General features: G+C 42.9%; 1 non-coding gene across 1 annotated transcript; it reads left to right on the top strand.

Moving 5' to 3' along the window:
* The first annotated feature begins 5,421 nt into the window (after nt 1–5,421).
* Nucleotides 5,422–5,508, top strand: TRNAS-GGA (transfer RNA serine (anticodon GGA)). Its single transcript has one exon. It is a non-coding gene; the product is annotated as a tRNA-Ser (tRNA).
* Nucleotides 5,509–13,546: the final 8,038 nt, after the last annotated feature.

Below are 13,546 nucleotides of genomic sequence, written 5' to 3' on the forward strand. Positions count from 1 at the left end.
ACTACTGAAACAGTAGTAGAACTCTTCCAAAATCCAAATAGGAGAGTGAAAAACAAAAAGAAGACCATTGGGCTGGGGAAGACTCCCTCAATCACTCTGCTGGGCGATGCTTCTTACTCTACCTTTCAATTCCTTTGCCTTTCTTCTTCTGATCGATCCAATGGTTCGGACTAGGACGCATAAACCCCGAAGGGAGATTGACCCTACCTAAGTATTTTCTTAGATATAAGTGGTTGGTCAAGTGTGAGTCACGCCGGGGCGGGTAGACCCACTTTTAATAGCAACGCCCAGATCAATGGAAAATGGAAGTTTCTAGAATTGCTGCTCTATTCTGTTCAAGAAGTCTTTCTCCAGGGTTCGGTTCAGAAGGCGAGATGGAAGAGAGAGAATGGGCTCATCGTGCGACAAGGTCGATCGATCACTCAAACTGTTCGGTATCTCTACAATTGAGTGAGATGTGTTGCGAAGGAAAATGATGAAATTGCTTACTTTTCACAGGCGTGAATTCTATCTTCGATTAGATAGTTTCCATGCTTTTGATAAAAAGATGGGTTGGTATTTGAAGGAAAGTCGGTAAGCAATCAATCTAGTGCTGTCCTCGGCAGACCAGGAAATGTAATAAACTTTGGAGCCTCATCATTGGAAAGATTGACAACTTAACGGTCTGAAAAACTATTCAAAGGGAAGATCTTGTTATACCCGGAAGCTCTGCTAAAAGCAAAATCGCAAATAAGTTCAAACATCAAAGGTACCAGTCTACATCTACCTACCCGAAGCTACTAAAACATCATCAAGACTTGAAAGCGAGGAGATACCAAGTAATGTGACATGTCGATACACACAAGAAAGCGCCATCCATCCCTCGAACTGAGTGAGGTGACACCTTTTTTACTATTTCGATGTAGTGAGATTGCGATTGAACAAACAAGAGGGTCTGGTATTGGATCCACAAAAGTTCCTACGATAATGAATGGGGTCGGTTTAGTAGATCTACAACCTCACATTTTGCTATATTTCACTTGGGCGAAATGAGGCTGCTTTCGCAAAAGATACGCAGCGTAATGCCTTATCCAAATGGTATTCCTTGTCGAAACCCCGACTGGGGAGAAGCTAAAATGCTAACTATCACTATTTTTCCTACAATCTCTTGAATTGAAAAACAAACTATGGGAAATTGGGTCAGGCTGAAAGAAAGAGGGGAGAAAGTCACGCTCAGCATGGGCAACCTATGATACGTTTTCTCCATGTGAAAGAGCTCAATGAAGAGGCCACGAGACAAGCCCATTCCTGACGAGTGATTTAGAAAGGAGTGAACGAACTACATAATGTAGCGAGCCGCCCGGGCCTTGGTGACCTAACCACTTGAAAAGCAACAATATTTTATTTTACTTAGTCACAAGACGAGTAAGTACCATTCGAAACCAGAGCCGCCTGCACTTCTTAGCTTGTTCCGCCGCAGAAAAGGCTACTCTACCTACGCACCCATGCAAAGAAGCAGAAAAGGCTACTGTCCCATGCAAAGAAATATATATTGATATCGGCAATGCTTCAAGAACTCAACATACATGCGCCATAGTGCCAATGATCTCCTTTACCAACTGTTCTGCCCGTTGCTAGTGTTAAGCTTCCACATTCACTCCCAAGCCGCTGATGAGACCGTCACTTTGCTATTCAATTACCTAGAAAGAAGGCGCGTGCGTCAATGTTTTGATTGAGTGAATGATCCATCAATAAGATCAAGCTGGAAGGTCTGTCTTGAGTTCAGTTTCTGTCAACGATGAAAGAAAGTAAATGAAGTATATTCTCAAATCAAGTCAACAAGTCAATATGTATGTGTCTCTATTCTAAGAAAAAGAAGAAGGCACCACCACCGAGGACTGACTCCACAACCGAGAAGCGTGTCAGCCTTCCTTATTCAATCAACTCTAATTTAGTACAAGTACGATCAAGAAAAGTAAGAAGTTGAACCAGAGTCACTATTATTATTAGTAGTATAGTCAGTTGTATATGTACCTGCACGAATCTTTCAAGTAAGTCATTAGCCATAAAGTCCAAATAGAGTAAGGAGTAAGTGCATCGACGTCTAAGGGTGTAGATCAGGACTCATTGATTTCAGATTCCGCTTTGAAGAAGAGATTCTTGTTCAATATGGTTGTTTTTGGCTGAGTGTTGAAGAAGCTACGAGTTTGCAAACAAGAAGGTAGAAAGCGGAAGTATGATCAAGACAAAGTGGTAAGGATTGGGTTGACCTTGCCTTAAGCCTCCCGAGTAGCCCTTCAGTTCCCAGGTAGTGTAGAAAAAGAAGACAGTTCCCAGGTGGTGTAGAAAAAGAAGAAGCCATTGGACTACCTTCTCAGGAAAACCAGTGGCAGATCACTTGAAAACAATCACAGCGAACCCTCCCTCAAACGATCTACTTTGAATCACGAATTAGCGTATGAAAAGCGGCGATCTTTCTCTATTTCTTCCTCTTCCACCAAAACAAACAAGTTGTTTTCGGGCGCATGCTTCCCCTTCTCAGTATCTTTCGCACTGTTTGTTCACTCTGATCTGAGCCCTCATCCCTGGATGTCAGTAGCTGTTTCTTCTTCGACGAGCTCGACTCAGATATATCTTCCGCCCGGGTGGCACAAGCAAAGAGAGATTGCGCTCTCTTTTCCGAGAGATTCTTTCCAAACTTGTCAAGTAGATGACTGGCTGGATAGCGAGTACTACTTTATTCGCGGTACTAACCTCCCCTCAAGTCCCAGGAAGAGAGAAAGGATACCATATTACAAGTAGGTGGTTGCTTAGAGCTTATGGCTAAGAATGCCACCCGCCTTACACACACTCGAATGAAATCATCCTACGTAAGAAGACAAAAGGGATAAGAAGAAAGCTTCGGGTCTAATGGAGCAGCTTGATCGCTAGCTTCGACCTCCCCATTTCTACTTACGTTACTATGGATCAAGCATTATTACAGGAATCTCGGACGAACCAGAAGGGACCCGTTCGAGCTTTAGTTAAGCGACTCATAAGAGGATCAATGGGCCTTCCCTTCTCCCTCCGTATGGATACAAAGATGGACATATTAGCAGCTTAACGGAATCCCTATCATGAGCGCAACTGTATTTACAAGTTCAGTAGCCTGAGTGAGCTTTCTCCTCAATATGGATGTGGTGATTGTTCATAAACTCCTTGAAAATCAGACAGACTTATTATCAGTGCTCCAAGCTCCATGTGTTCTAGGGCTAAGACTACGTTGGTGTAGGCTCCCCTTATCCTTCCTCTGGCATTCGCCGATCGATTTCTAAATGAGTGGAATTTCGATTCTCTAACTGCTCAAATAGCAATGGTTTCCTGTTCCGCATTGACCCTAGGATTGGCGGCTTGGCTTAAAGAATATGGGATTCTCTTTCCGGTGGAAAATTGCATCTGAAAATGAGACTGAGACCTACTTTTCGAATTCTCAGAGGCTATGAGATCCACTTTCTTTCGGAAAGGAGAAGGGAGAAGCAGCATTTCAACTGTGTGAGGATGGACTCTAGACCCACTCGTTCTGATTCTGTGATTGCAATTTCTCAAAATGGATCATAAAGTTGATCCTGTTTACTAACTCACTCTCGAAGTAAAAGTACCGGACCAGGTAACCAGAAGATAAGGCCACTCGGCAAGACTGGACTAGTTTAACACGGCTATCTAGTGGAACACTATATATATAGGACTTGTAGAGCTTGAAAAAGCTTGTTTTGGTCTTTTTTTCTCTTTTCTGGGCACTGAACTTCATAGACAGACTTACCAACTGATGAGCCAAAGTAGCAAATTTCTTCTTCCTGGGTGGGGCGGACTCTACGTTGGTAGATCGAACTTTCATTTCTTCCTTCCATTTCATCTGTTCAAGTAGTCTCCTTTCAAGTAGATACGCTTTGATACCAGACTGGTGTGCATTCTATGCTTACCCAGCGAGCGAAGGAGCGAGCCAATTCCTCTGTTCCGGTAGAGCCAATTGTTTACTTTCTTGTCTTTCCTCCAGTGAACAGAGTGGAAGACCAGGTATCTTTGTAGTTGGCTCTGGAATGATTGCTTGCAGGATTTCATATTTTCCAGTGATCAGCTTAGTTGGAAGAGATAGATAGGAGAAGCGAATGCCAGATGCGCGGTGTGCCAATCAATCCAATTTCGTGAGATCGAGTCAAGATAAGAAGGAAAAATTCTTTGGAGTAAAGTCGCCTGGAAGAAAGAATAGGAATTGATCTAGCTATAGTATAGATAGAGTGTCAGATGAAATGCTTGACAAGGCAAGGAAACAGAACTTCCACATCCTCTGTTCACACTACCTGGATTGGAATTGGTTCTATCGAGATATACTGACTTGAAACAGGAATTTCTTGGTAACTGCTGCTTCTTTGAAGCAAGTGCTTTCGGGTTGGCTCTTCTGATATGTGTATTTGCTACCCATACGGAACAATTTCATTGATGAAAGATGGATGGCTATTCTCCACATTTGCCAGCACAGTGCACTTTTTCTTCTATTTCGTGATTCCTTTCTTTCTGTCACCATTTGAAAATGGATTTCTCCTCCTGGTTTTAGTTACACACGTCTTTTCCACCTAGGAAGGATGCCCCTACGATCATTCCATGCTCTGCCTTCGCCCGAGCGGTCCCCAGGGAAGGAAGCCAATAATGGGAGTGTCAGGGCGGAACTTCAATAATGAAAGGATTTGCACTGCCCCACCGTGCCGCAGGGACGAACTTCAATAGCCCATCATAGCACTCTCAGTCAAGGGGTTAGGGAACTCTTGAAGATATCGATAGAATAACATTTCTTTTTCATAAGTTTCAGTGGACGCAGAGCCAACAAGTGCAGTTTTTCAGCGTAAGGTCAGGTTACAGAAAGGCCTATTTTGATAAGCAAGGCATTGCAAACAAATAGGTAGAGCAGAGAGCTAACCTAAGGAGCGAGCTTGTTGTAGTTGGTCTAAAGGGGGAAATAAAGGACTGTCCCACTACTACTTCCTTGATTCCCGGGAAAGAAGGAAGACCGAGGGTAACTAACTCTTCCTTCTGAAAAATCTATATCCCAACTCGTTTTCTCGAGCCTTCCCCCCGTTTGGAGTATAGCCAAGTGGTAAGGCATCGGTTTTTGGTTATGATCCAAAAAGAAAAAAGAAAGGTTTAACAAGCCATGAGAAAATAGAGTAAAGTAACCATACGTTCTGTTTGCATAACGTGTATACGCCACGCCATACAATCGAAATAGAAACATGGGACGATTCCAGAATTTTGAATAGATCCGTGGGGATGAGAGAAGTTGTTGTTGAGAAATATGAAATTGGAAAGGAAGTCAAACTCCCTATGGAACCTGTGATCGGTTGTACCTGTACTTTAGTGATACGAAAACTCGCTATTCACTCAGTTTCTGGTCAATAATAAGATTATGTAGGAGAGATGGCCGAGTGGTTCAAGGCGTAGCATTGGAACTGCTATGTAGGCTTTTGTTTACCGAGGGTTCGAATCCCTCTCTTTCCATTTCTGTTAATTCACCAATGTTACCGACCACAATGAAATTTCTAGTAAGAGGAAAATCCGTCGACTTTCTAAATCGTGAGGGTTCAAGTCAAGTCCCTCTATCCCCAATAAAAAGCCCATTTTACTTCCTAACTATTGTACCAACCTCTATTTTTCATTAATGGTTCAAACAAGATTCACTATCTTTCTTATTCTACTCTTTCACAAACGGATCCGAACTGACTTCTTTGGATCTTATCCCATTCATACAAATGAACATATTATAGTATAGGCAAGTAATCCCTATTATTAAGTAAGTCATTCACAATCCATATCATTATCCTGATATTTACTAAGTCCAATTTGAGAATACTTTTTTATTTTTTAGTCCCTTTAATTGACATAGATACAAGTACTCTACTAGGATGATGCACAATAAATAGTCAGGATAGCTCAGTTGGTAGAGCAGAGGATTGAAAATCCTCGTGTCACCAGTTCAAATCTGGTTCCTGGCACAGAACGAACAATGAATGAATGCCTTTTCGGGAAAGAATGTTCTTGTTTTTCGTTGGAAAAACCAACGCCGACGTCAAGATCAGTCTCCTTTCCTTTCTCTTTTCGGGAGCAGAGCTGAAAAAGATGGCATTTTCCGATGGGAGCTACTTGTACCAATTTATCGGAAGTTCTCACGCATACCGTAACCGCCCATCCCTATCCCTTTTGTTTTCTCCTTTGTCTGATTTTTAGCGTTTTGGGGGTTGTTTTGTTTAGACAGTTAGCATATGTAAAAAGATTTAATGAGAGAAACCTCTCGGATAGGATGGCTATAGCCCGAGAGATACTGGAGCATAATAAACAACTCGGCATACCTATGACGGTAGAGCTGAGTTGGAAATGCTTCCTAATCGTACCGGTACCTATACAAAAAAAGAAAGATAAAACCTGATACTTCTTGACCTTATCCCATTTTCTTATTGGAATTCCAGACCTAAATTGAAATGAATGGAAGATGCCTCTGGAACCTACGCACGAGTGAAAAGCTAAGCTAGTTTTGAAAGAATTGGCACTAAGTAAGAGGTGATCTGCTTTTGGCCTTGTATTGGGCAGCGGGACGTTATGAAGGGCAGCTAAAACATGACTCTTGCGATGCTGAATCATCGATTGATAGAGGTGCTGAGAGGGCTGTGACTGCAGTAGCCTCACTTCACTTTTTTCCACCATCACTAGTACGTGGGGTCCCGAAAACCAAACAAAGAATAAAATGCACGCACGAGTTGGTGGATTGGGTTAAGCATCTAACTAACTAGATTCCTTACTCCCAGCGATGACCTATAATAGAATATGAAAAGCAATGTTTCCCTTAATCTCTCCCATCTGGATAGATAAATAAAGGTCATGTGTAGCTCGTATAAAAAACTCTAAATGAATTATTTCCCTCTGGCGAAAGAAAAAGATTGTTGGTACGAAAGCCGCTATTACACCACTTGAGGGCTGAACCAACCTCATGCTCCATCAGATACAAGAAACAGCCCAACTCTGAGCTTATTGATCTGAAATGCACTTTGAAACCAATGCCTTAGCGAGAGAATGGAGGAGTAGACGCCTCTTCTTATAGATGGACTATGTTTTCTCTTTTTATATGATTATTCGAGTGAGGTGGTTGAGATGCTTCTACAGGGTGGTTCTTGATAGGGCAGCTTCTAATACAATCAGTTAAAGACGTAGTTCAAGTTTGGTATCTACTTGAAATCGAATGAAAAGGAATGCACTCCCTTTGGTCGGGGTTCGCCATTCGATGCCTCAACCAAAGGGATTATTGGAGGTGGTAGTATGAGCCAAGATAGTCGTGAGATACGTTAAGCTGCTAATATGTCCATCTTTGTATCCATACGGAGGGAGAAGGGAAGGCCCATTGATCCTCTTATGAGTCGCTTAACTAAAGCTCGAACAATGTCCCTTCTGGTTCGCCCGAGATTCCTGTAATAATGCTTGATCCATAGTAAAGTAAGTAGAAATGGGGAGGTCGAAGCTAGCGATCAAGCTGCTCCATTAGACCCGAAGCTTTCTTCTTATCCCTTTTGTCTTCTTACGTAGGATGATTTCATCCGAGTGTGTGTAAGGCGGGTGGCATTCTTAGCCATAAGCTCTAAGCAACCACCTACTTGTAATATGGTATCCTTTCTCTCTTCCTGGGACTTGAGGGGAGGTTAGTACCGCGAATAAAGTAGTACTCGCTATCCAGCCAGTCATCTACTTGACAAGTTTGGAAAGAATCTCTCGGAAAAGAGAGCGCAATCTCTCTTTGCTTGTGCCACCCGGGCGGAAGATATATCTGAGTCGAGCTCGTCGAAGAAGAAACAGCTACTGACATCCAGGGATGAGGGCTAAGATCAGAGTGAACAAACAGTGCGAAAGAGACTGAGAAGGGGAAGCATGCACCCGAAAACAACTTGTTTGTTTTGGTGGAAGAGGAAGAAATAGAGAAAGATCGCCGCTTTTCATACGCTAATTCGTGATTCAAAGTAGATCGTTTGAGGGAGGGTTCGCTGTGATTGTTTTCAAGTGATCTGCCACTGGTTTTCCTGAGAAGGTAGTCCAATGGCTTCTTCTTTTTCTACACCACCTGGGAACTGTCCTCTTTTTCTACACTACCTGGGAACTGAAGGGCTACTCGGGAGGCTTAAGGCAAGGTCAACCCAATCCTTACCACTTTGTCTTGATCATACTTCCGCTTTCTACCTTCTTGTTTGCAAACTCGTAGCTTCTTCAACACTCAGCCAAAAACAACCATATTGAACAAGAATCTCTTCTTCAAAGCGGAATCTGAAATCAATGAGTCCTGATCTACACCCTTAGACGTCGATGCACTTACTCCTTACTCTATTTGGACTTTATGGCTAATGACTTACTTGAAAGATTCGTGCAGGTACATATACAACTGACTATACTACTAATAATAATAGTGACTCTGGTTCAACTTCTTACTTTTCTTGATCGTACTTGTACTAAATTAGAGTTGATTGAATAAGGAAGGCTGACACGCTTCTCGGTTGTGGAGTCAGTTCTCGGTGGTGGTGCCTTCTTCTTTTTCTTATAATAGAGACACATACATATTGACTTGTTGACTTGATTTGAGAATATACTTCATTTACTTTCTTTCATCGTTGATAGAAACTGAACTCAAGACAGACCTTCCAGCTTGATCTTATTGATGGATCATTCACTCAATCAAAACATTGACGCATGTGCCTTCTTTCTAGGTAATTGAATAGCAAAGTGACGGTCTCATCAGCGGCCTGGGAGTGAATGTGGAAGCTTAACACTAGCAACGGGCAGAACAGTTGGTAAAGGAGATCATTGGCACTATGGCGCATGTATGTTGAGTTCTTGAAGCATTGCCGATATCGATATATATTTCTTTGCATGGGACAGTAGCCTTTTCTGCTTCTTTGCATGGGTGCGTAGGTAGACTAGCCTTTTCTGCGGCGGAACAAGCTAAGAAGTGCAGGCGGCTCTGGTTTCGAATGGTACTTACTCGTCTTGTGACTAAGTAAAATAAAAGATTGTTGCTTTTCAAGTGGTTAGGTCACCAAGGCGCGGGCGGCTCGCTACATTCTGTAGTTCGTTCACTCCTTTCTAAATCACTCGTCAGGAATGGGCTCGTCCCGTGGCCTCTTCATTGAGCTCTTTCACATGGAGAAAACGTATCATAGGTTGCCCATGCTGAGCGTGACTTTCTCCCCTCTTTCTTTCAGCCTGACCCAATTTCCCTTAGTTTGTTTTTCAATTCAAGAGATTGTAGGAAAAATAGTGATAGTTAGCATTTTAGCTTCTCCCCAGTCGGGGTTTCGACAAGGAATACCATTTGGATAAGGCATTACGCTGCGTATCTTTTGCGAAAGCAGCCTCATTTCGCCCAAGTGAAATATAGAAAAATGTGAGGTTGTAGATCTACTAAACCGACCCCATTCATTATCGTAGGAACTTTTGTGGATCCAATACCAGACCCTCTTGTTTGTTCAATCGCAATCTCACTACATTGAAATAGTAAAAAAGGTGTCACCTCACTCAGTTCGAGGGATGGATGGCGCTTTCTTCTGTGTATCGACATGTCACATTACTTGGTATCTCCTCGCTTTCAAGTCTTGATGATGTTTTAGTAGCTTCGGGTAGGTAGATGTAGACAGGTACCTTTGATGTTTGAACTTATTTGCGATTTTGCTTTTAGCAGAGCTTCCTTAAATGGGGTATAACAAGCTCTTCCCTTTGAATGATACGATGAGGAAGATCCTTACGAGAAATCTCCTACTTTCCTCTCTACAGGGAAGTGCGCCAGTTCGAGAAATATCGTTGATAGAATGAATGCTCTTACGCGCTAATGAATGATGACTTATTTAAAGAATTTCTTGATATCTTGCAGAATGGTTTTCATGCTAATCAAAATGAATTTCTACTTGTGCGCTAAGAGAGACTCTGGTGGAATCAAACCAGTCTCTTGGGAAAATCAAATTGATGGATCTCTTTGTCAGCTTCTTGTTTGAGAAAAAGAGTAGTGACTCGCTGGATTGAGATTTCTAGGAAAAAGAGTTGCGAACGAAATCCTACACTCCCTGTAGGTAGGGCTGGGCGAGGAAGGGTCCCCTCTGAAGCCTATAAGTTAGTAAGCAGGCCAAATATTCCACCGGGGTCTTTCTTAGCAAACTCATTGATGGCAGTACCTAACTAAAGAAGAATAGCGCTCTTTCTTTCTTTCAATTACGTTTCTTGAATGGTTCTGCACTTAGATCAGTCAGTACACACGAAACCCTTTAATCAAGTGAGTGCCACTTTAACTCAGCTCTTTCCTAGTGATCTTGATTGTCCCTAGAAGCATCTCTTATTTTCATATAGAAATGAAATGGTTTAGTGGAAAAGAGGGAGATCCGGACTCACTTCTACCAATCGAAGATTATCATATTTTAATTAAAGGCAAATGAGAGTCAGAAAATCGTATAAAAATGAATAAGTTAGGCTTCTTCAGGTTATAGAGTCGTGGCTTCAAGCTCCAGTCTTAGTTTTACTAGAGATCAAATCGAAAAAGGCTCCCCGTGGACTCTACGCAGGACTTTTTTAAAAACCTTACATAATTTGAATTTCTCTTTCATTCCATGTTGCGGATAATGTGCCGTTTGGAAGTGTTTTGCTCCAAAATGTTTGGTAAGTTCGTGCTCGGCTTGAATTTTAATGCTTCTCCCGATATCTTTTTCTTCCTCATTCTTATTTTTGTTTTCGTATCACGGATGTTGGTTCGCGCTTTATGGCCACGTTGCCCTGTCTGGGCTGGGCACGTTTTTACGGGCTTTATTTTGATCGCCGTGCTGCAGTCTAGCATTACCACTGCGGAATGCTCGCCCGCTAACGACCCTGCACAAAATGCAGATGCCTCGACTTCCGGGACGGAAACTATAACCCCTGATATGCTCGAGAAGAGATTTCTCGCCTTTATATCCCAATTTGGGAGAAAGGCACCCCAGCAACGGATTTTCGATAGTTTTGTCCAAAATGTGAAGTTACACTCAGCGCCACAGGTTGATTTAGTGGAGCTAAACCGCATAATTCAAGTCATAACCAACGCGAAGCACCAGTTCCAAACTCCTGGCGAGGCAGCCAATAATGTTGTGAATCTTTATGATGAATATTATTTCAAGAAATATGGTAAGCACTTGTAGCATTAACCGGTATGACTTCCTCTTTCATTACTTCATCCTTTCCATATCCCTCTCCCTTGTTCGATCTTACTCATCAAATGGCACTCAGTTCATATCTGTAAGTTCGTTCGATCATTGACAAGGTTCAAAGAAAGGGTGGGCCATTCACCATGAAGGCTAAAAGCGAGATAGGCTTTACTGGACATTTTCGCTTACAAAGGCGAAGACAATTCCGCGTTTTTTCAGCCGATTCTCCGAAATTTAAGACAATTATCCTCACTCAAACTTCAAAAAGTCCTTTTTTCTGATGTAAATTCTGTCTGTCTCCTTTGTCCTTCCTAACGCTAGTCTAGTCTCCGATTAAAGGATTGATACAGGCGTGCTTCCTTGCAGAGGGTTGTTTTAGACACCTACCCACCAGAAACTTCGCTTTGCCACCCAGGTATAACCAAAGCAATCCACAAAGGAATATTTACTACTGGGTCCATCACGTGTCCAGATACCGGTGCATCCCTTGCTGTTTCCCCATCGGCTGAAGTTGGATCAAAGTCCCCGGACGCGAATGCTCATTATAGAAAGAACTAGGCCTACTTAGGTAAACAGGCACCCCATCACTACCGTAGTAGTTGAAATCTCTAACTTAGGTGCGTTTTCCCATTACTTCTACCCATCTACGCGATTCTGAGATCCAGCCATTGGAACTGAGAGATCCCCGCTGTTTGACCTACTCAAGTAGGCTTTCTATTGAATATCCACCCGTGTAATTGCTTTACTGGTAGAAGCACCAAGCTTTGGTACTATAGTCGTACTCGAGACCCTATTGAGCTTCTTAGTCTTCTCCTTTCTTTGGCTGGTGAAGGGACGGTGGACTTGTTGTTTCATTGCTCTCGCGCTCTGATCTTGATATTGATTGCCAACTCGGATAGAGGAAGTAAGATGTTCTGTTTGGGCCATCGTTCTCTGTTCTATTGGATTTGACACTTTTTCTGATCTCCCTCTGCCTGTTTTTGATCTCAATAAAAGAGAAAGTTTCATGCCAGTATGGGCGAAAACCATCAATTTTCACATTCCCCTAATAAATGGGTGTTTTTGAGGTCCTTTTTCCGATCAGTTTCATGCCAGTATGGGGTCAAAGTATACAAAAATCACATTCTCCCTGTAGAACGCTATTTTTAGAGCTCTCCTTTTTTGGAAACTTTCATTGCGCATAGTACGAAAACCAACAGAAATCCCACTGGCAAAGGTGTTGTGCCGGTTGCCGACCAGGCGATCGACCAGCTTCCGACCAGAAGCGTTGGTCCAGTGAGGTGAGCCACGACCAGAACAGAGCTGTTACAAAGGAAGCCCACTCCCCTATGTTCTGATGGGAAATAGGACTAGGATCTGTAATAGTTGTATCTGCTTTCCTTTGGTTTGCATGGGCACATGATACATTCCTAGCATGACGTTGGAACAAGCAAGGACCCAGCGTGATCCAGAGGGCAAGCCCATCCCGGGTAACTTTGTATCCAGACCCAAGCCGGAAGTTTGTCGAACTTGTAGTCTAGGACATTGGTAGGGATCCGCATGGGCACGCTGAACAATCCGATGGCCACCCACAACACGAAACATCGGCCCCGCTCGTAGCGCTTGCCGATCATCCCTATCTCTACCGGGCCCGTATTCCCCGCCTCGCTGATACTTATTCATTTCTTTGAATCGATAAAGATAACCTTATGCCAATCTTCCTCATCGTATCATTTATAGGAAATGGAGGCCTTTAACAAGCTCTTCCTTAAGATAAGGTCGGAATACCGGAGTTCTTTCTTTGCTTCCAAGAACATAGATTCCTTCTTCAACCCAGGTCATGACTGAGGGCGGGTATCTCACTCGCATATCTAGAGCCCAGCATCTCTCCTGAACGACACCTTCTGCAGACTCTACTGGTGGTATTTCCCGAGGCGAGGGTAAATATGTGCATTCATATCGGTCAGGAAACGACAATGACTCTTCTTCTTTCCGGGAAGCTATGGGCACCTCACAATTCTTATACGACATTAGTGGAAGCGAACATTTGTAGCATTCATTGTCACCGATCATTGACAAAAGAAGAAAAAGAAGCCGTACGACAACTTAAGGAATCTTTAGATTTGGCGGCTATAGACTCAAAGGGCACAGACAGGCTGCTGGTACTTTTTTTTAGTTAACTAAAGTCCAACTTCCTTTGCCGAAAGAGGATGAAACGGATCAGCCGATTCAACTTAGCATTACACGACTCGTAACTTCAAGCACAACCATCCATCTCAATCCAAAATCTCCGATCGTCTGTGATCCAAACCCAAACTCTCCTCCGGTTTTGGATATATAGACAGTGCCTGCTCTCAAACCAACCA

The sequence above is a fragment of the Aegilops tauschii genome, chromosome 4, assembly GCF_002575655.3.
Source record: "Aegilops tauschii subsp. strangulata cultivar AL8/78 chromosome 4, Aet v6.0, whole genome shotgun sequence".
Classification (NCBI taxonomy): Eukaryota; Viridiplantae; Streptophyta; class Magnoliopsida; order Poales; family Poaceae; genus Aegilops; species Aegilops tauschii.